Source organism: Geotrypetes seraphini, chromosome 4 (genome assembly GCF_902459505.1).
Source record: "Geotrypetes seraphini chromosome 4, aGeoSer1.1, whole genome shotgun sequence".
NCBI classification, from domain to species: domain Eukaryota; kingdom Metazoa; phylum Chordata; class Amphibia; order Gymnophiona; family Dermophiidae; genus Geotrypetes; species Geotrypetes seraphini.
In genome coordinates, this window is record NC_047087.1 from 104,460,401 (window position 1) to 104,486,246 (window position 25,846).

General features: G+C 45.2%; 1 protein-coding gene across 7 annotated transcripts in view; it reads right to left on the reverse strand.

The window, feature by feature from the left end:
* Positions 1-25,846, reverse strand: part of GPR156 (G protein-coupled receptor 156) — a 121,228-nt gene that overhangs the window by 92,307 nt on the left and 3,075 nt on the right. The window contains exon 2 of one of the 7 annotated variants that reach the window (XM_033940182.1): positions 23,898-24,112. The exons of the other annotated variants lie outside the window; for them this stretch is intronic. The gene's annotated coding sequence lies outside the window, so the exon portion shown is untranslated. The remainder of the gene's footprint in view (positions 1-23,897; positions 24,113-25,846) is intronic. 7 annotated transcript variants of the gene reach the window in all.

Genomic DNA, 25,846 nt, shown 5'->3' on the forward strand with positions numbered 1-25,846 from the left:
ACCAAATCAGATTACAAAGGCAATGGTAATGACAAAAAGAAAACAAATAACAGAAAAACACTAGGCATCCCAAATTTTTTGCTGAACATAAGAAGTAAAAGTCAGACTAAAGGGCAGCCAACATAGGCGGAACAGCCGCCCCGCTTTAGAGGACATATCAACAATGTCTCTCCGTTCCAGTAACATTTGTTGCAACATTAATGCTCTCCATTGGGAAATGGAAGGAGGTTGAGGTGAGAGCCACTGTAACAGTATACACTTCTGTCCCAGCAACACCGTCTTCCGAAGAAAAGCTGAACATCCAGGTCAAGGGGGATGAAACTGAATCTGTAAGGTGAAGAGAAAACTCGGATGCAGGCGCCAGGAGCAACGCCAGAGTTGGGCCACAAAAGACACCACCTGGAGTCAGTAGGAGGACACGAGTGGGCAGGTCCAAAACATGTGCCCAATAGTTGCCAAAGGTTGAGAGCATTTACCACAACTATGTCCCAAACCAATCCCCATCAGATATGCTCTCTTCGGAGCATAAAAGGCACGTAGAAGGAATTTATAATTTCGCTCCTTCTCAACTGACGATAGAGCAGCAGAGTTTCCCAGGCGAATACCCTTACGAATCATCTCGTCCAATATGGGTATCTGAAGATCAGCAGTCCATTTCTGAGCCAGGGGTACACAATCCAGAGCACCGGAAAGCTCCTGCAAGAACTTGTGGTAAAATTTTAAAGGCATGGGTTCCTGAGCCGTGAGGCAAACAGCCTCCTGCAACTTATCTTGAATGTCCTCCACCAGTACCGCCGGAGTCAGGGCTTGTAAATAATGTTGAAGTTGTCGATAGGCGAACCAATCTGTAGGAAGAAGATGAAACGTCGCCTTCAAATCTGCAAATGAGATGGGGAGACCAGCACGTGTCACTGCCTGAGACACATACTGAAGGCCTACACCAGACCAACGTTGAAACAATGCAGAGTCCAGGTCAGGCAAAAAGTCTCTATTGCCCAAGATAGGAAGGCAAGGCGTTCTTCACGGAGAAATCTTCAATAAGCGACATAGCATCCGCCAAGCCATACGCATAGCAGGTAATAAAGGGTGAGAAAGCAGCTGAGGCAAATCAGATAAATGAAGAGCATGTAGGAGATAACTAAAATGATATGGCTGAAAATGAAAACATTCAATATCAGGTAGGGAAAAACAAGTAGTGTTACAAAACCAATCATGAATATGACGTAGTTGACAGGCAAGATTAAACCTAAAAACACACAAAAGATCCAACCCCCCCTGAGTAGTGGGAAGCATCAGCCTGGATAAAGAAATCCGAGCTCGTTTACCCTGCCACAAGTATGCAGAGAGTTGGGATCGGTGTTGGGATAAGTGCTGTTTCGTTAACATTATGGGGAGTGTTTGTAATAAGTAAAGCCATTGAGGGAGAATCATCATGTTATAAAGAGCAATGCGTCCAGAAAGAGAGAGAGGATATGATTGCCAGTTATGTAATATAGTAGCGGTGCGACGGAGTAAGGGCAGAACATTATCAGTATAGAGCCTGTCTAATTGTTGTGGAATAACCACCCCTAAGTAAACCAGATGAGAGGACGCCCACTGTAAAGGAAACCCCCCCACTCCAGGTCTGCTTCACCTCTAGCATGGTAGGAAGAGCTAAAGACTTTTGCTTATTTAAGACCAAGCCCGAGAATATATTAAACTCATCAAGGAGTTCCAGTTCCCGAAACAACGAGCGCTGAGGGTTGCCCAAAGCAAGCAAAAGATCATCTGCAAAGGCCAGCACCCGCAACTGAGACGGACCCTCAGGTAATCCCGTAATCTCGTCATCTCTCTGGAGCATACGCAAAAGAGGGTCCAAGTGTAAAAGAAAAAGAAGAGGGGACAGTGGACAGCCCTGACGCGTCCCTCTGCCAATGGGAAACGATGGAGACTTCTCGCCATTGACTAACACAGAGGCAGTAGGTCCCGAGTAAAGCGCCTGTATGGAAGCAAAATAACTTGCGGGAATCCCCATATATTGCAAGATCTGAAATAAGTAATGCCAGTTGACCTTGTCAAATGCTTTCGCCGCGTCGAGCCCTACTAGTAAGCCAGGTAGCCGCAGCTGCTGTGCACGAGAAAACACAAGGAGAGCCCTCCGTACATTAAGTACGGAATGGCGAGTCCGAACAAACCCCACTTGTTCAGGAACAATAAGTGAAGGCAACAAAGGGGCTAATCTATCCGCCAAGATACGAGCAAAAATTTGTATATCAACATTTAGCAATGAGATCGGGCGGTAGGATTCCAAATCAGTAGGTGGCTTGGATGGTTTAGGAATAAGAGTAATCAGGGCGTCATTAGAATAGCGAGGGAACGTTCGCTGCGTCTGAATAGTTGTGTAATAATCCAAAAGAGAGCCCCCAATGGAAAAAGATAAGATCTTAAAGAACTCAGGGGAATAACCATCAGGCCCTGGGGCCGTACAGGGTTTCAATTTCTGGATCGCCTGAAGCACCTCCTGCAAGCGTAACAGTCGATCTAGGAGGGATATCTGAGCAGCCGTCAATCGAGGCATACCTGCGTCCTCCAGATAATCACACACGTCCGGACCAGTGTAAGGACCCGGGGACGCATAGAAGGCCTCAAAATGACGATAAAAGCTATCAGAGATATCCCCCGCCGAGGTTAGTATCTTCCCTGAACTATCATGAATCATCGAGATATAGCAAGACCCCTTCCAACTTTTAGTGATGGACGCCAACAACTTCCCCACCCTATTGCCATATTTATAAAATTGAAATTTACGAAAAAACAATAATTTTTTTGTGCGTTCATGAATTAGAGAGTTTAAAGCTACCAACACTGTCTGATACGCCTCTCGATTAGCAGCAGTGGGACTACGTAATAAGTCTCGTTTTAACGACACCAGTTGTCGTTCGAGTACCACAATACGATGCGCTATACGATGCGTGCGAGTAGTTACGTATGCTATGATGTCTCCGCGTAGCACAGCCTTAGCTGCGTCCCAAAACAACACAGGTTGGTCGACATGTTGGGCATTAAAGGAACAATAAGCTTCCCACTTATCAAGTAAAAACTTTTGAAAATGAGCATCCTGATGTAAATAAGAGGGAAATGGCCATCCCGTCCCCGGGCCCACCGGTCCACCCACCGCAACGTCAATCCAAATCATATTGTGGTCAGACACCTCTAAGGGGCCTATGGTCGCCTCAGTGACCCGAGAAAATAAGGATTCCGATAATAAGGTGTAATCAATCCGAGAGAATGACCCATACGCCCTGGACTGGTGGATATAATCCTGCTCGGTAGGATGGAGCAAGCGCCAGGGGTCAACAAACCCCAAAGCTCGACAAAGATAGGGGACCCCTTTAGTCTGTCTCGTCGATGACACACCCGACGCCCCGGATCGGTCCATGGCCGTATCAAGTACTTGGTTCAGGTCGCAAACCAGAATTAAGGGGCAATCAGAATCCTGTAAGCAGATATTAACCAGATTTTGAAAATAAGAATGTTGATACCCATTAGGCCCATAGCCCACCAAGAGTCTAAAAGACCCACCAGATCCCACCACTTTCACTAAAAGATAACGACCCTGAGCATCACGCCGTTGTACCTGGACAGAGCATGCTAAGCCCTTCCGTATACGAATGGCCACCCCAGCCCTCCTCCCCGGGGCAGAAGCACAATAAATAGCTCCAACCCAACCCCTCTGGAGATTTTGTGTTCCAAGTCAGTAAGCCTAGTCTCCTGGAGACAAGCAATGTCCGCACGATGGTGTTTCAATTGGGACAAAATCTTGGTACGTTTAGCAGGGGATGTAATTCCTGACACATTCCAGGAGAGTATACGCAATGGCCGATCACCCATGGGGCACCCCACCAGAAAGTCTAAAACAGATCAGCCACCAAAAAGAAAAGGTCCCAGGGCGCCCAGCCTCACCCCAAGATCCCAGATACACACTCCACTCAAACCATTCATGCATCCCCACAAAAGCAAGTCCCCAGCAATAAACAAGCATAATAACAAAATACCAAAACCATGCCGCTGCTACCACCCAAAAACTAAACTCCCCCCATCCCCACAAACATTCCCAGAAATCCCTACCATGAGGGACAGATACAGGTCACGAGAGACACCTGGCCCAGGGCCGCCCTGGCAATGAAAAAGAGCCCCCAAGGAGCCTTCGGGACTGGAAACTCCTCCATAATAGTAAACTAACTAAACAAACTGTAACTAGTGCATATATAGGTCCATGTAATATCACACAACAGTCAAGCCTCCCCAGTTGCTGGACTTTCCAGGAGTTTTATAAAATCCACCGCTGCGTCAGGGGACTGGAAAGACTTCCAAACTCCATTATGTTGAATCCTGAGTAAGGCCGGGTAGTTGAACTGGAACCTCCGCTTGCTCAGCAAGTTTGGCGCACAGAGGGTAATACGGTTTCCTCCTTTCCTGTAAAGCCACCGAGAAGTCCTGGCTAATACGGACCGGGGTGCCATTATAGTTGAGCGCATCTCGTTTGGCCCGATATTGTTGCAAAAGTTCCACCTTATGTCGAAAATTCAGCAGCTTAAGAATAACCACCCGCGGGCGGGTTTCCAAACCCGCTCGGGGCCCCAACCGATGAGCCCGCTCCAAACACAAAGGGCCCAAAGAGGGTGGGAGAGGTAGTTCATCCTGCAGCCAACGTTCCAGAATACCCAACAAAAGGCGATCTGCGATTCTTTCTGAAATGCCCATAAGTCGCAAGTTAGAGCGGCGTGAGCGATTCTCCAGGTCATTGAGCTTCTCCACCTGCGATAACACCTGGGCCTGTAGCGTGGATAAAGCTGTCTCCCGAGTCTCTGATGAGTCTTCCAGAGTCGAGACCCGCTGTTCCAATTCAGCGGTGCGAGCCGCTGCCGCCGACAAAAGATTTTCAATATTGGAGATTTGCGAAGAAATAAGTTCCATTTTTGGTCCCAGGACCTGCGCGATCGCCTCCTTGATATCACCCAGCGCGGTCTCGGTAAGATGGGAGACCGCTGCTGCGGGGCTCGCCGCCATCTTGTTCTCAGCAGGCCGCACACGTTTGCGATCTTTCCGGGCAATTTTAGTAGTCATGGAGTCCTGAGACCGCGTAATATATCTGTCCATATATAAAGGCACCCAGTTAGGAGCAGCACAAGCGTCGGAGGGAGAAACCGTCCCGCGAATTAAGAAAAGTAAATAGGACAGCCCCAGAGCGAGCAAGGAGACGTCTTCACTCGCTCATAGCATCACGTGACCTCGCCATGAATAACTTTTTATATGTTATTTGCGTTTGTTTTGTAAAAGTCTGCGTTTTTACTATTGAAACAGCGAATAACTTTTCAACAGTTATTCACAGTTTTTAGGGCTTATGGCAGGCAAGCAGCGATTTCCCAGATATTTTAGGGCTTATGGCAGGTAAGCAGTGATTCCCAAAGCTTTTAGGGCTTATAGCAGGCAAGCAGCGATTCCCAGCGATTTTTTCCATGCATGCTGAGAAGCAGCGTTTTTCTCTGTGCACACTGGGAAGCAGCAATTTTCAGGGTGAATGTTGGTAAGCGCTAAACTTTATCGGTACAGTAAAAGAAAAGGAACTTTGCTCATGATGTAAGTTGGGGGGGGCGGAGTCAGCATGCAAAAAATCACGAATAAGCAAAACCGCGAATGCTGAAACCGCGAATACAGAGGGAGGAGTGTAAACCATAACCCAAGGGAATTTGAAAGTAAACGTAATTGTCAAATATTTCCTGTTTTACCAGGCGTAATCACTGAATACAAGTCAATCTCAGAAGATATGTAACTTCAGTAGACCAGAGCTCAAACAACAAGCAAAAAAACCCAAAGAAATACTGTAATACTTTAAATAAAATGAAAATTAAATTGATTTCTGCTGGAAATTTAAGTGTAAACTTGGTACACCACACCCAAGTCCAGTAGTTTGTCTGGAACAATTTACGGTATGGCATATAGTATTAGTTAGGCCTGTTTTTATAGTAACTCTCAAGCAACCAGAAACTATATTTATCTGGTGTCTATCAATACCCATGGGTGCCGGTTAACTGAGAGTCTACCATACATCTGCACTGACTTGGGAACTTAAAATGTACCAGGCTCCTTGGAAGAGCCATTTTAACAAGCACTTCCCCCTGGGCCTAGAAGGTAATCTTCTGTGGTTTTAATAGAAGGCTGTAGGCTGCAAGCTGTGACAAGCCCCAACAGGCCACATAACCAAACAGTAATTTTTGGTTTTAAACTAAATCAGACAATGAGTCTTGACTGCAGTTTCTGTTTTGGCTAAAAGCAGGGGAAAAAAAATCATCTAACTAACTGAGTCAACCGAGTCAATCCCAGCCAGCCTTAACAGCCAAGTCAAGAGAGGCTGGTTGAGAAGTCAGGAAAGCAAAGATGCAAATGGAAGAAAAAATAGCTGGTACGGTAAAATGGGGGGACAAGACATTTTTTTTGATACATTAGTGATAGTAAGAAGTGCAAAAGTGGCTGATCTTCGTTTAGAAAATTCTTTAGATAAATTTAAAATCAAACTCAAAACTTTCCTTTTTAAAGACGCCTATACTTTGTAAACCATGATTTCCACAACTATTATTCCTCTTTTATAAAACCTCTTTGACGATCAAAATGCTTCTTTTGAAGCGACTCCCCCCTACCCAATTGTACTTCCCTTTCCATTTTGCCTCCCTTTAGTTTTATTTTCCATTTCAATGTATTTAATAACTCTCCTCTCCCCATTGTTTCCTTTTCGTATCATGTACGTCAATGCGTAAGTGCTTCCCTCCTTTTAGCTTAGCCATGTTTTTTAATTTTTTATATCCTATTTTATTGTTAACCGTTTAGATCACAGGTGTCAAAGTCGGTCCTCGAGGGCCAGAATCCAGTCGGGTTTTCAGGATTTCCCCAATGAATCTGCATGAGATCTATTTGCATGCACTGCTTTCAATGCATATTCATGGGGGAAATCCTGAAAACCCGACTGGATTCCGGCCCTCGAGGAGGGACTTTGACACCCCTGGTTTAGATACTTGTATGATAAATGGTATATCAAAAATAAAGAAATTTGAAAGAAACTTGATTGTGAGACTCAAAGGTGAAGGGGAGAAATATGTAGAAGCTGATAGAGAAAAGGCTGAATTGCTTAACAAATATTTCTGTTCTGTGTTCATGGCTGAAGATCTGGGAGCGGGGCCACAGAAGACAAATGCGAATAGGGATGGTGGAGTGGTAGACCCTAATTGATTTTCAGAGGGTTGTGTTGGTGAGGAGCTAGCTAAATTAAAGGTAGACAAAGTGATGGGGCCGGATGGTGTACATCCGAGGGTGCTGAAGGAACTTAGGGAAGTTCTGGTGGCTCCGCTGACTACCTTTTCAATGCTTCTCTAGAGTAGGGAGTAGTACCAGAGGACTAGAGAAGGACGGATGTGGTCCCTCTACACAAAATTGGAAGTAAGAAAGAAGTAAGAAATTACAGGCCAGTAAGTCTGACTTCTGTGGTAAGCAAATTAATGGAAACACTTTTAAAGCAGAGAATGGTGAAGTTTCTGGAATCCGGTAGATTACAGGACCAGAGGCAACATGGATTCACTAGAGGTAGATCTTGTCAGACAAATCTGATCAATTTCTTTCATTGGGTGACCAGAGAATTGGGTAGAGGGAGTGTGCTAGATGTGGTGTATTTAGATTTTAGCAAAGCCTTTGACAATGTACCACACAGACGTCTAATAAATTGAGTGCTCTTGGGATGGGCCCCAAAGTGACAGGCTGGGTCAGGAACTGGTTAAGTGGAAGATGACAGAGGATAGTGGTCAATGGATATCGCTCTAAGGAAAGGGATGTTACCATTGGTTCTTTTCTTGGGCCTGTTTTTTTTTACATTTTTATAAGTAATATTGCTGAAGTGCTGTCAGGTAAGATTTGCCTCTTTGCGGATAATACCAAAATTTGCAATAGAGTAGACACCTCTGATGGTGCGAATAAAATGAAGAAAGACTTAGCGAAGCTTGAAGAATAGTCTGAAATTTGGCAGCTAAAATTTAATGATAAGAAATGCAAGGTTATGCATTTGAGCTGCAAAAACCCGAAGGAACGGTACAGTTTAGGGGGTGAAGAACTTATTTGCACAACAGAAGAGCGGGACTTGGGTGTGATTGTATCTGATGATCTTAAGGTGGCCAAACAGGTTGAAAAGGTGACAGTGAAAGCTAGAAGGATGCTAGGGTGCATAGGAAGAGGTATGACCAGTAGGAAAAAGGAGGTATTGATACCCCTTTATAAGACTCTGGTGAGACCTCATTTAGAATACTGGATACAATTCTGGAGACTACATGTTCAAAAAGATATAAAAAGGATGCAGTCAGTCCAGAAGAAGGCTACTAAAATGGTGCATGGTCTTCGTCATAAGGCGTATGAGGACAGACTTAAAGATCTCAATATGTACTGTATACTTTAGAGGAAAGGCGGGAGAGGGGAGATAGGATTGAGACGTTTAAATACCTACGTGGCATAAATGTGCATAAGTCAAGTCTCTTTCAATTGAAAGGAAGCTCTGGAATGAGATGGCATAGACTAAAGTTTAAAGGTTATAGGGGATCCTAAGGAAATACATTTTTACAGAAAGGGTGATAAATGCGTGGAACAGTCTCCCGAAAGAAGTGGTGGAGACTGTTTGAATTCAAAAAGACGTGGGATAGGCATGTGGGATCTCTTAGAGAGAGAGAGAAATAATTGTTACTGTGAATGGGTAGCCTAGATGAGCCATTTGGCCTTTATCAGCCATCATGTTTTTAGGTTTCTAACCCATCAACCCTAGTCAGCCCATCAGCTGAATGAACCCCAATCAACCGAGTCAGCTGTTTTCCTAATCAACCCAGTCTGTCAAATCAGATAAGTCAATTTAGTCAGCCTATCTGCTTAACTGAGTCAGCCCAGTAAATCCATTCAGACCAGTCACAGTCAGCTGAATTAATCCCAGTAAACCCATTCACACAAGTCAATTCAGACAACATAGAAACATAGAAACATAGAAGATGACGGCAGATAAGGGCCATAGCCCATCAGGTCTGCCCACTCTACTGACCCACCCCCAAGTCTACTATCCTAGGGATCCCACTCCTGGTGACAGGTTCCCTTGGCTTAACCCTCTAAGGGATCCCACATGGGCATCCCATTTGCTCTTAAATTCTTGCACGCTGTTTGCCTCGATCACCTGCAATGGGAGCTCATTCCAAGGATCAACCACTCTCTCGGTGAATAAATATTTCTTGGTGTCGCCATGAAATTTCCCACCCCTGAGTTTGAGTGGATGCCCTCTTGTGGCTGAGGGTCCTTTGAGAAAGAGAATCTCTTCTTCCATCTTGATACGGCCGGTAATACAGTGGTGCCTCACACAACGAACTTAATCCGTTCCAGGAGCAAGTTTGTTATGTGAAACGTTCGTTGTGTGAAACGCGTTTTCCCATAAGAATACATGTAAAACAAAATAATTCGTTCTGTAGCATAAAATATGCTAAGATGACATAAAAAAAGATAAATTTTTGGTTATTATTTTTATTTAGATACATCTAAAAACATAATTGTTTTTTAAAACAACACACATTTTTTAAATTTAAAGACAGACTAAGTAGAGTCTAATTTTACAGTGAGAGGGCAGAGTCTCAGCGGCAAAAACTGGGACTTAACTGTTCATTTTTTTTTTTTTCTACCGTGTTTCCCCGATGATAAGGCAGGGCCATCAAATAAGACAGCCCCCCCTTTTTAGAAAAAAATGTAAAATAAGGCACCCCCCCGCAAATAAGCCACCCACCGATACCTGCGCTTACCCGAATCGGGTGGTACGGTGGGTGACTCCGTGTAGTCCCTGGCACCCCCGACACGATCGGGGCAAGAGGGAGCTCAAGCCCTCTTGCCCCCCCGACTCCCCGACACGATCGGGGCAAGAGGGAGCTCAAGCCCTCTTGCCCCCCCCGACTCCCCGACACGATCGGGGCAAGAGGGAGCTCAAGCCCTCTTGCCCCCCCCGACTCCCCGACACGATCGGGGCAAGAGGGAGCTCAAGCCCTCTTGCCCCCCCGACTCCCCGACACGATCGGGGCAAGAGGGAGCTCAAGCCCTCTTGCCCCCCCGACTCCCCGACACGATCGGGGCAAAAGGGAGCTCAAGCCCTCTTGCCCCCCCGACTCCCCGACACGATCGGGGCAAAAGGGAGCCCAAGCCCTCTTGCCCCGCCGATTCCCCAACTCCCCGACAATATCGGGCCAGGAGGGAGCCCAAGTCCTCCTGGCCACGGCGACCCCCTAACCCCACCCTGCACTACATTACGGGCAGGAGGGATCCCAGGCCCTCCTGCCCTCGACGCAAACCCCCCCTCCCCCCAACGACCGCCCCCCCCCAAGAACCTCCGACCGCCCCCCCAGCCGACCCGCGACCCCCCTGGCCGACCCCCACGACACCCCCAACCCCCTTCCCCGTACCTTTCTGTAGTTGGCCGGACAGACGGGAGCCAAACCCGCCTGTCCGGCAGGCAGCCATCGACGGAATGAGGCCGGATTGGCCCATCCGTCCCAAAGCTCCGCCTACTGGTGGGGCCTAAGGCGCCTGGGCCAATCAGAATAGGCCCGGGAGCCTTAGGTCCCTCCTGGGGGCAGGGCCTGAGGCACATGGTCGGGTTGGGCCCATGTGCCTCAGGCCCCGCCCCCAGGAGGGACCTAAGGCTCCCGGGCCTATTCTGATTGGCCCAGGCGCCTTAGGCCCCACCAGTAGGCGGAGCTTTGGGACGGATGGGCCAATCCGGCCTCATTCCGTCGATGGCTGCCTGCCGGACAGGCGGGTTTGGCTCCCGTCTGTCCGGCCAACTACAGAAAGGTACGGGGAAGGGGGTTGGGGGTGTCGTGGGGGTCGGCCAGGGGGGTCGCGGGTCGGCTGGGCGGGCGGTCGGAGGTTCTTGGGGGGGGGGCGGTCGTTGGGGGAAGGGGGGGTTTGCGTCGAGGGCAGGAGGGCCTGGGATCCCTCCTGCCCGTAATGTAGTGCAGGGTGGGGTTAGGGGGTCGCCGTGGCCAGGAGGACTTGGGCTCCCTCCTGGCCCGATATTGTCGGGGAGTTGGGGAATCGGCGGGGCAAGAGGGCTTGGGCTCCCTTTTGCCCCGATCGTGTCGGGGAATCGGCGGGGCAAGAGGGCTTGGGCTCCCTTTTGCCCCGATCGTGTCGGGGAGTCGGGGGGGGGGGCAAGAGGGCTTGAGCTCCCTCTTGCCCCGATCGTGTCGGGGAATCGGCGGGGCAAGAGGGCTTGGGCTCCCTTTTGCCCCGATCGTGTCGGGGAATCGGCGGGGCAAGAGGGCTTGGGCTCCCTTTTGCCCCGATCGTGTCGGGGAGTCGGGGGGGGGGGGCAAGAGGGCTTGAGCTCCCTCTTGCCCCGATCGTGTCGGGGAGTCGGGGGGGGGCAAGAGGGAACCAGGCGGAGAGAGGGCAGTTAAGCGCAGTGCCTGCGCGGAAGGATGCAGCTCGGGCGACTTCGTTGTGTGAAACGAAGTTCGTTGTACGGATCAAGACATAAAGTTCGTTGTGCGCAGCGTTCGCTGTGCGAGGCGTCCGTTATGCGAGGCACCACTGTATACTTAAACGTCTCGATCATGTCTCTTCTCTCTCTACGTTCCTCGAGTGAGTACAGCCGCAAATTTTTCAGCCTTTCCTCGTACGATCCTTGAGCCCCGAGACCATCCTGGTGGCCATCCGTTGCACCGACTCTACTCTCAGCACATCTTTTCGGTAGTGTGGCCTCCAGAATTGCACACAGTATTCCAAATGAGGCCTCACCATGGTTCTGTATAATGGCATTATGACTTCAGGCTTCCGGCTGACGAAACTCCTGCGGATGCAACCTAACAACTGTCTTGCCTTAGATGAAGCCTTCTCCATGATCATCAGCAGTTTTCATGTCTGCGCTGATGATCACTCCCAAGTCTCATTCTGTTGAAGTTCTAGCTAAGGTCTCATCATTCAAGGTGTAAGTTCTGCACGGATTTCTACTGCCGAGGTGCATGATCTTGCATTTCTTAGCGTTGAAGCCCAGCTGCCAGGTTGAGGACCAAAGCTCCAACAAATGTAGGTCCTATGTCATACTATCGGGTGAATTGCCATCTCTCACTATATTGCATAGTTTGCCGTCATCAGCAAATGTTACCTTACCTTGAAGCCCCTGAGTTAGGTCACCTATGAATATGTTGAAAAGGAGCGGGCCCAAGATTGAGCCCTGCGGTACTCCACTGGTCACCTCCGATGTTTTAGAGAGGGTAACATTAACTACCACCCTCTGAAGTCTGCCACTCAGCCAGTCATTGACCCATGTAGTTAGTGTTTCTCCCAGCCCCATTGATTTCATCTTGCTCAACAGCCAACGACTGTTGGTAGTGAACTGCTGATCTCCATGATATGGATTTTTTGAGATACATAATTTTTTTTCAGCATCTGCTTTGAGTGACCGGATCACCGGAATCAAACTTCTTCAGAATTCATGAAATATTCTCTGAAGCAGCTCTTTTTGAGTGAAATATGGTTCATAATGGAGTTATCTGTATTTTGACAAAGTTTCCATATGTGAAAACTAAGGCGGTAGAAGGTAAAAGATTGGAGTTAAATCTAATAACAAGACATGTCATTCTACAGACACTGAAGGCCTGTTTTACAAAGCCACACTAGCGACTGCAGCGTTGTAACGACCCCGAAGCCCATAGATATTTAAAGGGCTTCAGGGCTGTTGCCCCGCAGCTTTGTAAAACAGGCCTTGAGTATATACAGTGTATGTGTTATTTTATTTGAATATATAAATAAAACACTGATTGAAACCTTTTCAGGTTTTTTAAGAAATAATTTTATGTTAATGGGAGGTTTTTTTCCATTTTGCTATGACTGAATTGGGCTAGTTGTGATACTATTATACAGAACTTGGTTTTCTTCCATATTATTGAACTTATTGATTTGATGAGGAACATAATTACTACTACAGTTTATTTTGTATTTGTTTAAGATATGTTTTGTGTTGATATAGGTGCCATGATGGTGCATATTGAGCGTCAATTGTATATATAACAGCAAGAGTGCATGCCTAAGCCTTCTGACCACAGATGCACACAGAGAGGCGAGAAAAAACTTACTAGCGTAAAAACCTTGATAAAGCTACCCAGTGAAACATGTCATGTCGTTAAAATACCCTAGTGGCAAAACCAATTAGACATAAAGCTAAGTAACAATCTTCACTTCACTTGAACTGATATAAATGAGTACTTAATTTAAAATATTGTTGCAAATATAGTTATGCAATAGAAAGAAATGATCCAGTGATGAGGCGGGGCACGTAAAGCCAGGGGCAATGAAAGTTTTGAGCCCCAGATGGTGCTTCTGAGGATCTGGTCACTAAGAGGTTGGATCTACAGAGGGGTGATTCAGTTTGAAATTACTGGAGTCATGGAGGAATATAACCTTATATAACCTTATAGAATAGTGCATTTGTACACTTAAGTGCCAATTAAGACACCACTTATGTGCATAAGGGAAACCTAATTGCCTCTGCACACTTGTAGAACTGCCCTGCAAAAGCTGTATGTAGTCTGCCCAGTTGAGATTGACTAACATGGAAGAAACATTATCTAAATTGGGTGAGATGCACACCCAAAATCCTCCATGCAACTCAAAATCACTTGATTTTATTCATAAGTGGTGTAGCAAGTTCCTAAATAAACATGGACAAATATCAATTTCTCCTTCCCTCAAATCTTGTAGCTGTCCTCTCAACCTTTTCCACATCTCTCAAAGTTTTAGCTTTCTGTTCTTCACTAGTAGGTCATTTCAGGCCCTGCCATCTTCAACTTTGCTTCCCACAAATCCAATACCCAAGTCAATCCCTGAGCCCCCTTCCCATTATTACATTGTTTTTCAATAACCCCCCACAGCCAGAGTTAATGATGCTGTGAAGAAGAAAAAAAATCATCATCCAGGCTCCTCAGTTTCACTGAATATTGGGATTCTAATCATGAATCCATATAGGTCGCTCCAGCCTTCTTGCATTGAAAATTGCAAAACACTTCTCAACTTTCTTAGAGCACTTTTCTTTTTAAAAAAAAATCTTTATTTAGTTTTCAAAGCCAACAAAAAAAGTGCAATACAATATATATACAAATAATAATGATCAAAAAGCACTTATAATCAATCAACACTTTTCATTCGGTCACAGGGGTATCCATTCTTTTGTGGGAGGAAAATTGTGAATGAAATGGAAACAAAAATGCATTTCCTATTACACTGTGCAAAATATGAAGACATCGGAGACATAAATTTCCCACAAACAACAAGCAGGAAAAACTTTGTATGTGGGCTGAAAGAGAAGAAACTGCAAGCATAGCAGCAAATGTTGTTGAATTCTGCATCCAGGCTAAAAATGTAGTCTGGTCAGAGAAAAATGCAGAACAGGACCAAAACCTAGGAACTGTTCACATTATTGAGCTCTCTGCACATTATACAAGCAGCAAAACTAGATAATCAAATCTCCAATCTACTGATAACAACCCCAGACTACAAGACGTTCAGAAAAGAAATGACTATACTCTTCAAGAAATCCCTGAAAAAGTCTTAACACTATGAATACCTTCCTTCCTCTCATCTTCTTCCTGACCCCCCCGAATCAACCTGATCTACTCTTTACTCGCTCTGGAAATGACCAGACATCTTTTTTTGTAACCCACTTCTATATCTCTTTTGCAATCCGCCTTGAATAGCAAGGTAATGGCGGAATAGAAATCTCTAATGTAATGTAATATATATATTTTTTCTTTTTTAACTTAACCTATAAATGTATTATTTTGGCAACACAAATAAAATTGTCATGCCAATAAAGTTATCTGAATCAGCACCTTTTGCTTTTTGGCCACTAAAGTTCAATAAAGCACATCAGAAATTTGCCCATGGAAAAAAATTTGATGTCAGATTGTGATACAAACCTCAATCTGGGTTAGCATGCAATGCAATAATCATTTGCAAGATTACCATCTAAAATTGCAAAAATTTTACCTGGTAAGAAGAGGAACTTTACAGACATGCACAAAACTAACCCATTTGGAGACATTGTTCCTCAAGTGTGCCAGGATACTTTGGGACTTGCCCAGACACGGACAGTCACAACAGATGGGAGATCTGGGTTCAGTACTATAACCCAAGCTTGGGGGCCAGCAAAACTGGTATTCTTTGCAATACCTTGTATTGGACCAAATAAAAATAGCCTTTAAGATGGACCTGTGTAATAAGAGTAATTGTGGCTCAAACATTTCTGGGCTCTCTTGAATTTGAATTCTTAGATCCAATTCCTTTCCAACCCTGAGTTTAATGCAGATTACAGTAAGGTACTCAAGTTGTTTCTTCTGCCCAAGTGGGTTTATAATCTAAATTGCACATGAGGCAATTAAGGGTGGAGTGACTTGTCCAAGATCACAAAGAACATCAATGGGAGAAGCAGGGTTTGATCTCTGGCTTCCCTGGTTCTCATGCTACTGCATTAACCAACGGGCTACTCCTTAGAGCCCAGAGTAACTGCACTTAACTCATGATGAAGCCCTTATAATGAAAATCAGTTGTGTTGGGAAAGTGCAGGAGCAACATATTACAAATTCCACAGTTGACTGAACTGTGAAAAAAGTTTTTATAAGTGGTGCTTTGAGTGATGCTCTGCCGAGGTGGACAGCTAAAGAACAGAAAGCGTATACAGGAAAGCAGTGCCATACTAAAGGGCTGTGAATGGCAAAGGGCTATGAAGGGCTGCAAAAATTGCTCTTTCACTGGCAGTGGTGAAATAGGGTGTAACTATAGCTCTGTTTAGTCCTTCAGGAAAGAAAATTCTAGCCTAGGATAGCATGGTGGCTCAGTCGCTATCATGTAGAGCAGGGGTGCCCAAAAGGTCGATCGCGATCGACCAGTCGATCGCAAAGGCAACGCGAGTTGATCACGGAGCCCATCCCGGGCTCCACGATAGACTCACATTGCCTTTGCGTTCTCTCTGTTCCCCGATGCATCAGGCCAGCAGCAACTACGGTAGCGCCGGGCAAGCCAGCTTCCCCACCCCCCACGTCAATTCTGACGTCGGAGAGGAAGTTCCGGACCAGCCAATCGCTCCTTTTACAAAGCCGCGCTAGCGACTTTTCATCACGCGCTAGCCCCCGCACTGGCTGAAAAACTACCGCTTGCTCAAAAGGAGGCAGTAGCGGCTAGCGCAGCCATCGGTTTAGCGTGCGCTATTATACGTATTAAACCGCTAGCGGGGCTTTGTAAAAGGAGCCCTTAATCTATCCCAATTTTTTTAAAATAAGCTGCATGGCAACCCCTGTTATTATAAAAAGAAGTTTGTTATTTTTGACAGGTAGTTGACTTTTCGCTCTCATAAATGTACCAAATAAAATGGTATCATATGATAATGCCACTGGATTCTCCAATAAATTATTAACTTGATCCCAAATAGAGCTCCAAAATTTCAGTATCAAGGGACAATAGTATAATAAATGATCCAACGTCCCAGCTTCGAGATGACAGTGCCAGCATCTATTAGACTTGGAACTATCTACTTTATGTAAACGAACTAGGGTCCAAAAAGCTCTATGCAACAAGAAAAACCATGTTTGTCTCATAGATGCAGACACCGTACATTTCATCCTCCAAGTCCAAATGACATACATTGAGAAAGGATATAAAACAGAGGAAGATATTCTTAAATAGTTGCAAAGACTAAGAGAATCTGTTCCCAGAAGCAGGAAGACCAACCTTCCCTTTTACAAAACTATGGCATGGATTTTAGTGCCGGTCGTGGCAGTAACAGCTCCAACACTCATAGAATTCCTCCGAGCGTCGGAGCTGTTACCTCCGCAGCTTGTGCGATAAACTGTGCTACAGTTTTGTAAAAGGGGGTGGGGGTGGGCAAAATAAGCAAAAAGAAACTGTTGGTTTCAAAGACAAAATAACTGCAGTCTTCTGTATTAGCATTATGAAATGTTAAACATATTCCCCCAGCAACAAGAAAGTTGACCCTGATCCCTCCACAAAGGGAACAGGACCGATAAAACAAAAGAATTGTGGAAAGTCGATGTCCAAGATGAAGGCTTTGCTAAAACAAATAGATAATCCACATAAAAATGTCTAGGGCCTGAACCTCTGAGAACATGTGGACCCAACACAGTCCGTGTTTCGACACTATAGTCTTCTTCAGGGGTCCCTATTGGTCCTAAATGCAGGCTTGTGGATTAAATAACAAACGTTAATCTCTGCACTCAATAGCAAAAGCATCACAACATAGAGGTCTGAAAGAGCATAACCTATGTTGAGACTAAAAATGGCAAACACCTCAGATTTTGGTGATGGGACAAACGCGTGCCAACATTTGAGAGCGGACAATTGAGCGCAAGACTTCAACACGCCGCTCTAAAAGCTTATTTTAAAGGGCTCCGACGGGGGTGTTTGGGAGTGAACCCCCCACTTTACTTAATACTGTTCGTGCTGCCATGTTGGGGGTGTGTGGGGGATGTAACCCCCACATTATTCAGAAAACTTATCTTTTTACCTATTTGGGGGGGGGAAGTTATGTTTTCTGTATAATGGGGGCGGGGTTATAACCCCCCAAAACTACCCCCAACGGCAGCACCAACACTATTAAGTAAAGTGGGGGGGGGGCGTTCCCACCCACTCCCCGTCGGAGCCCTTTAAAATAAGCTTTTAGAGCGGCACGCTGAAGTCTTGCGCTCAATTGTCCGCTCTCAAATGTCGGTGCGCATTTGTCTCGTGCGCGTCCGACTGTGAACCCAGATTTTTAAGGACGTGTGGTTTTAGATCCATGGTGGCCGGCGCTAAAAACTCTAGTGTGGCCTTGTAAAGGAGGGGGATTATTAGCTAGAAAAATAATGTAGCAGTATTAAAAACAGCAACCACTTGCTTCTCTTTAATAACCCCCACTTTTTTTTTTTTTTTTTTTTACAAAACCTTGATAGAAACCTTCAAGATCATGAAGGGCATAGAAAGAGTAGACAGGGACAGATTTTTTAAATTATGGGGAACCACAAGTACAAGGGGGCACTCAGAGAAATTGAAAGGGGGAAGGTTTAGAACAAACGCCAGGAAGTTCTTTTTCACCCAGAGGGTGGTGGATACATGGAACGCGCTACCGGAGGATGTGATAAGCAGGAGCACGCTACAGGGCTTCAAAGAAGGTTTGGATAGGTACCTGGAGGACAGAGGGATTGAGGGGTACAAATAGGAGTAGAGGTAGGTAATAGGGATAGGATTAGAGGATTAGAGGCAGTTAGAAAATTAGTCAGGGGCACTGTTCAGGCAATTAGGCCTGATGGGCCGCCGCAGGTGCGAACTGCTGGGCAAGATGGACCTCTGGTCTGCCTCAGCGGAGGCAACTTCTTATGTTCTTATGAAAGCGGTTTTTAGTGCAGGCTGGTGTGCTGAATGCTCTGCACTGCTCCCGACACTCATAGACTCCCCTACTTTACAATGCCACGCTAGCGTTTTTTGCGCCGGCTGCTGCAGTAACAGCTCCAACGCTCATAGAATTCCTACGAGCGCTGAAGCTGTTACTGCCACGGCCGGCGCTAAAAACACTGGCGCGGCTTTGTAAAGGAGGGGGAGAATTCCTATAAGTGTCAGAAGCAACGCAGAGCATTCAGCACTTTCCACTTTCTCCAGTCCACTTTCCTTACCTGTCTTTCCACTTTCTCTTTCTTCTTACTCTTCCTGTTTTCTTCACTTCTTCCTCTGTATCTGACTCTGAGGTCGATCTTTTCATTTTCATCTCCTTCCTTCATCTCTTTATTTTGTCTCTCTCCATTCATAACCAGATTTCACTTCTGATTTTCCCTTCTTTCTCATTTTGAACGTCTTTTTTTTTTTTCCTCACTTACTGACAACTTTCCATTCCTTTACTCAGACTCCTATTTCCCTACTTTCTGCTCCCCCGTTTCCAACCTTTTTTTTACCTGCTCTCCAACCCTCTGCCTCTAATATTCTCATCAGCCCAAGTTTCTCCCCTGTTTCTCCGCCAAAAATCTCCTTTCTCCTCTCCCCTGCCCTCTCAAATGCTGCAGTACACGCTTTACTCTCTTTCCCTCAAATTTCCAATTCCCAAATCCTTGTTCTCTCCCCCTGCCACCTACTAAGGTGCTCTCTTTCTCTCTCTCCCTCCCCCACCTTGAGCTAGTCAGCTACCTGTTTCTCACTGCTTCCCCTGTTTTTGACCAGATTAAGGTTTCTCCTAGGACAAGCAGGATGAGTCAGCCACACAACCATACACACACAACCACACACGCCTGCCTGCGCTAAAAACTAGCTAGCTAATTTTACCTTGATTTCTAAGCAAGGGAATCTGAAAAGCTTAGGTAGAATCACCCCTCTGAACATCATGAGTTATTATTGGATCATCAAAAAGGGATCACAGCCTGCCATCAGCTCAGAGTAGGAAAATGAAATGCCACCTAGACCAGTGGTCTCAAACCCACGGCCCGGGGGCCACATGCAGCCCGCCAGGTACTATTTTGAGGCCCTTTGCATGTTTATCATAATCACAAAAGTAAAATAAAACAGTTTCTCGATCATATGTCTCTTTAGCTATAAATGACAATATTATTAAGACTTGGCCAAAAGGAAAGATTTCTAAATTATAAAGGAGTTTTACCTCATGCAAAATTGTCATTTCCTTAATAAGACATTTTTTTCTGAGGCCCTCCAAGTACCTACAAATCCAAAATATGGCCCTGCAAAGGGTTCGAGTTTGAGACCACTGACCTAGACCAGGGGTAGGCAATTCCGGTCTGCGAGAGCCGGAGCCAGGTCAGGTTTTCAGGATATCCACAATGAATATGTATGAGATGGATTTGCATGCACTGCCTCCTTGAGATGCAAATCTATCTCATACATATTTATTGTGGATATCCTGAAAACCTGACCTGGCTCCGGCTCTCGAGAACTGAAATTGCCTACCCCTGACCTAGACAAACCCATCAGTAACCCTATAGACAGAACAACTATTCATTACTGAAGAACACACAGATTTTGGCTCTTACAAGTCTCTTCACTTGCATCCACACAAAACACATCATTTCAGATGATCTGAACTTAGATCTACCATCTTTTACAGAAAAAATCCCTTCGACCTGTCTTGAAACATTTCTTTTAAAATAGAACATGATAAACCAGCTGGTCCTGAATGCATAAGAAATTTAGTTTTAAAACTGTGAAGGAGAAGGGGGTAATCACTACATTCCGTTTTTAACTTTTGATGAGAAAGCTTATTCTGCTGTGTTCAAACCTAGAAGTTAAGTCAGGGAGCAGTCTTAAAATTCTCCCCCCTAAAAGAAAAAGTGATGGCACATTTCACAAAACATGAATTGTTAAACTAAATTATTCTAGTTAAGCGTTCAAATACATTTTACCTCCGGAAGATATGTCCGACGGTTCATCGGGAAATTAGAAAGTTCATCCCAGCGCATTTCAAATCAAACTGTAAAAAGCCTTCGCAGCAGCACCCCCTCCCCCTCACTGACAGCGCAAAGATGAACCCGTCTAAAGCCCAAGAACCTACAGTAAGCCCCAGCCAGCAAGGTTGGCGACTAAGGACAACTGGGAGAGAAGGCAGCTCCGGTGTCAGGACTCGGCTGCCGTAATCCCCGGCTGGAAGCCACAGGCACAGCTTGGCACAGAGCCTGCAAAAGCCTTCTCATTCATTAACCCTTGTGTTCGCCACCTGGTTAGACCGTGCGGCAGCTGGGTGTAGAACCCATTTCTGCCTCTTTGCAATGGATTATGCTCGTGGTTTTAGGAGAGAGAGATACCTGCCTTGGTTTCTATGGCAGCTGCCGCATTCTTGCATTACTGTGCCACAGCAGGTGTCTGTAGCAGCATGCCTTAAAGGCAGAGTGTCTTGAAAACGATCCCCTTGCAACAAAAATAGGGCAAGGATACAATCGCTGAAGTTTAAAAAGAAAAGAAAAAAAAAACTTGCTGTGATAATTAAGGGGCCCATTCCAACTTTGAGTTCATTGTTTGTAGAAACTGGTGACGAGGACTTCAAATTTCAGCCCTTGTACATAATCAAGATCCCTTAATTTATGGAATCATGGCTTAAGTTGAATGATCCAGGGAATACTTCAACTTCAAAAATGTTTACATGCTGGTTCTAAGACAGTCTCTTTTTTTTTTTTAGTTCAATAATTTTTATTGACATTTAAATAGATCATACATAAATGAATACAACAGTATAAGATAACAAGTCAAATGTATGAGAAAAGAAAAGGTAGAGAAGAAGAAAAAAAAAAAAGCAAAACAATATAGCAATATAATGACAATTAACAATTAATCAATAAAGCTATCAGATACAACGAAAAAGACAGTCTCATTTTTTAAATGGAATTGAGCAATTTCCGCCCTTCCTTAGTTTTTTCCTCTCTCGTGCCGTGGGTATATAGAAAAGGGCTTATCGTGTGAAATGCTTGCCCGTTTCACATCCCCAACTTCCTTCGTGCTCCAAGAGACAGCTCGGGAGCATGATCACCGGCATTATAAATCTTTAAAAGAGCACTAGACTCTCCTCCAGTTCCCTCTCTCTGTTCTGGTTATAAATATTTGAGTTGCTCAGCGGTGCGAGCAGTCAGCTCCTTCCTCATCAGAGGACAATATGGGTAGTGTCTGGCCGCAGTCCAGCATTTACTGCCTCTGATAGCAAGAAAAAGACACAATCTGTAATCGATGCTGATGCCTAGCATTCAAGGGTGGCCCTACCGCTAGGAAAACTAGGCAGTCACCGAGGGCGCCAGAAGTGTGTGTGTGTGTGTGTGTGTGTGTGTGTGTGTGTGTGTGTGTGTGTGTAGAGCGGGGGTGGGGGGTTAAGCAAAAGAACCAGTAGAGATAGCTGGTGGAGCAAATCCTGCTGGCCAGATTGTTGACAGGGCAGCGGGGGTAGGGGGAAGGGGTAAATCATGGACCTCGCAGATCTAAAACCGCACATCCTTAAAAATCTGAGGTCCATGCCACTTTTAGTCTCAACATAGGTTATAGTTCTGACATACCTCTATGACAATTTAGCGCTGACAGATCCTAATTCTTTTCCCTCCCTATGCTGAGACTAAAAGTGGCAAAACTTTTGCCCTGAGGTCTATGCCACTTTTAGTCTCGGCATAGGAAGGGAAAAGCATTAGGATCCGTCAACGCTAAATTGTCATAGAGGTATGTCGGAGACATAACCTATGCTGAGACTAAAAGTGGCACGGACCTCAGATTTTTAAGGATCTGCAATTCAGATCTGTGAGGTCCGCAAGGTCAGATGCACTGTAGATCTTTGCACACATTTTTTTTAACCCCAAAAAACCCAGCTATTTGCCATCCAGTGTCATATTGCGGGGGCTCTCGGAATCGGCGCAGAGGGAGAGATCTGGAGGAAGGGACAATCGGGCTAATTAGCAAAAGCCACGGTGTGCCTCCTCCCTCCTTAGCCATTAGGGAAGGCAGAGCCAGGGACCAGAGCTGAGCATGCGTGGAAAGCGGTGGAATAAGCTAAAAGGCGGCCCTGTCAATAAATGACGGAAGATTAAGGACATGCGGTTTTAGATCCGCGAGGTCCGCGTTTTACCCCTTCCTGGCAGCAGGTGCCTCTGTTGTGGTTCCCCCCTTCCCCTCATTCTTTCTCCATCTCTGTAATCTGACACCTACCTTCAAAACATATGGTTGCGGGACCAGTTGATTTTGTGCATTGCAAGATCAATAATCACAAAGTGCTGGCCATTCAACCCTACTTTTGAGTGTACTTGTGGTGCCAGCCTTAAGGAGGACGATGAAAGGAGATGGGGAGAAGCATGTAAGTTGAGATGAAGAGGAGGATACAAGGCTGATTTGCATATAGTATAATATTCTGGTGACATACCACTTTCCACAGAGGTAGAAATCTCTTTGTCCTATAACTATTTAATCAGTCCTCTTAGTTTGTTGGCTAACAGTTCCCTTATTACAGTGAAGGCTCAATTCCAAAAACGCTGACTTCATTAGACAATAATCATCTTATTATCCGATGACACCAACAGAGAATAACCATCCTGTCTGAACAACATAATTAGACAACCATCATATTTTTGTCCAAAAGATATCATTACACAATGAGGTTAAAACGATTAAGTCTTAGTCAAGATACCTCTCATATGTTAGGTATTCTGGACGCTATAGGTGATTTATCTGAATCAAGTGGTTACTTTGGATGCGATGACACTATATACCAACATACCACAAACTGCTGCAAAAGAGGTCCTTCAGAAATGGACACCCCCTGCCCCCTACACACACCTGCCATATCTACTATTTTTGGATTGATGGAGTTATTTCTTTCAAACAGATCATGGAGTAGCTATAGATGCCACATTAGCCCCTTCTGTAACAACGCTTTACTGTATATGACAGGATTTGAAGAAAGCATGCTATATATGACACTGAAATTTGGATTGATATACATATGGAAGAGGTTTTTGAATGACTTTTTTGAGGGGGAACTGGTATAGAGGAAGTGCTTGAGATAGATATAGTTTGTTATAATATTTATGAAGAAAAATTTTTTTAAAAAAACTTTTGCTCTTAATCTTTCCTTTTATATTTTTAATGGAGTTCTTTTCTTGATGAATGTGATTTATGCATTGTAAACCGCTTGGATCCTTTTAGGCCACGATGCGGTATATAAAGTTTTTAATAAACATAAACATAATGATTTTTTTGGGATGTTTATATTGTTTGTAAATAATCCCTTTCCATTTTTACATAATATGGTAAGAAGGTGAACTGCAATAACTATTTACTTTCATAGCTTTCAGCCTTACCGGTTCCATTGTAGCCTGCCAATAAGCCAACTTTTGAGGCAGCGGCAAGAGCAGCTACTGTATGTTCTACAAAAGTGTTTCACCAAGTCAGTCCTGGAGTAACCCCTTGCCAGTCAGGTTTTCAGGATATCCACCATCCTCCATTGTAGGCAAATCTCTTCTGCAGGAAGATTCACCACAAACTACTGGTAAAAGCTCATTCCACAATTTTGGTGCTAGAGAAAAAAAAATGGAACAGTGAGGGTTCTCGTAGTGGGTCTGCTTTGGATTGGGGATAACTTGTCGATGCCCATCAAGTGATCTTAATGAACATGTGGGAGTTTAGGGCATCATCACAATAACTGATAAAAGGTATGGAAAATTTCTCTTACGCTGACAGGTTAAAAACACTGGGGCTGTTCTCTCTGGAGAAGAGGAGACTTAGAGGGGACATGATAGAAACCTTCAAAATCCTAAAGGGCATAGAGAAAGTGAATAAGAACAGATTCTTCAAACTGTGGGGAGCCACAAGCACTAGGGGTCACTCGGAGAAATTGAAAGGGGACAGGTTTAGTACAAATGCCAGGAAGTTCTTTTTTACTCAGAGGGTGGTGGACACATGGAACAAGCTTCCGGAGGAGGTGATAAGCCAGAACTCTGTACAGGGGTTCAAGGAAGGTTTAGATAGGTTCCTGGAGGAAAAGGGGATAGAGGGGTACAGATAGAACTTGAGGTAGGTTATAGAAGTGGTCAGAAACCACTTCACGGGTCGCGGACCTGATGGGCCGCCGCGGGAGCGGACCGCTGGGCAGGATGGACCTCTGGTCTGACCCAGTGGAGGCAAATTCTTATGTTCTTATGTTCTTAAATATGATAGTGAGTCTAAGGCAGGGATCTCCAACACACATGTGGCCCCAGCAGTCCTTCGTTGTGCCCACCAATGGCTGGCATCCTCCCACTCCTACCTCTGGTTTCCCCATCTGCCAAAGCCCTCCAAACCTTCCGCAAAATGCTTCTGCACCACTGCTGAAGGAATGCCACTTCTCCCGCTCCCCGGAGCCTCCGACAGAATTTCTTGTTTCCAGGTGAAATGCTATGGAGAGAGGCTCCGAGCAATGGGAGCGCCAGGACTTCTAAGTATACTGGGGGGGTTCCCCCCAACACCCCCACCCCTCAGAGTGCAAACCTGAAAGCCTGAAACTGGAAGAAGCGGTGGCACACATTAGTCCTGCGCATAAATGTCACTGCGGGTTTGTCGGCGCGCCAATGCCCAGCGCACTTTAGTTATGACATTGAGTCTCCAGTTCTCCAGCTTTGCTACTGCAGCTCTTTCCGGATTCCCTTCTGCGTTCCTCCTCATAGTTTTCAGCCCCCTTTTTGTCAGGCTTTGCTTTGTCTTCCTCCTCATCCTTGCTGGATACTCTTTCACTGCTTGACTTCTTTTATGACCCTTTCTCTTCTTCTTGCCTCGTTTTCAGTTTTTACTCCAGCTTCCCCTTTTTTATTAGCACTAGGGGGTGCTTTCCCCTGTCTCAGTAGTACTGCATGAATTCCATAATCAATATTTGAAATCCACCAGGGGCTGGAGGCAGACGGAGAGGATAAGAGTGTAATGGATGTCCAAAGTTGACATCTTTTTTTCTCCAAAAACACTGCCACAAAACCTGCGGGTGGCATGGGTGTGTCTGTGTGGCCCTCTGAACTCCCTCATTACCATGCTGCAGTCCTTAAGACAAAAAAGGTTGGAAACCCCTGGCCTAAGTGATATGGTTTTTGTGTAAGACAAAGGAGACCTCAATGGAGGCGTATTAACAAAGATTTAATGTGTTCAAATTTACGCACTCTCAGGAGCAGCCGCAGCCTATAAAGTTTGAAGTCTTTTGATCTGGGATGAGAGTATAAGTGACGTAAAAAGAGTTGCAATAGTCTAATCTTGAGAAGATAAAAGATGTTAAGCATTTGTGTTTCTC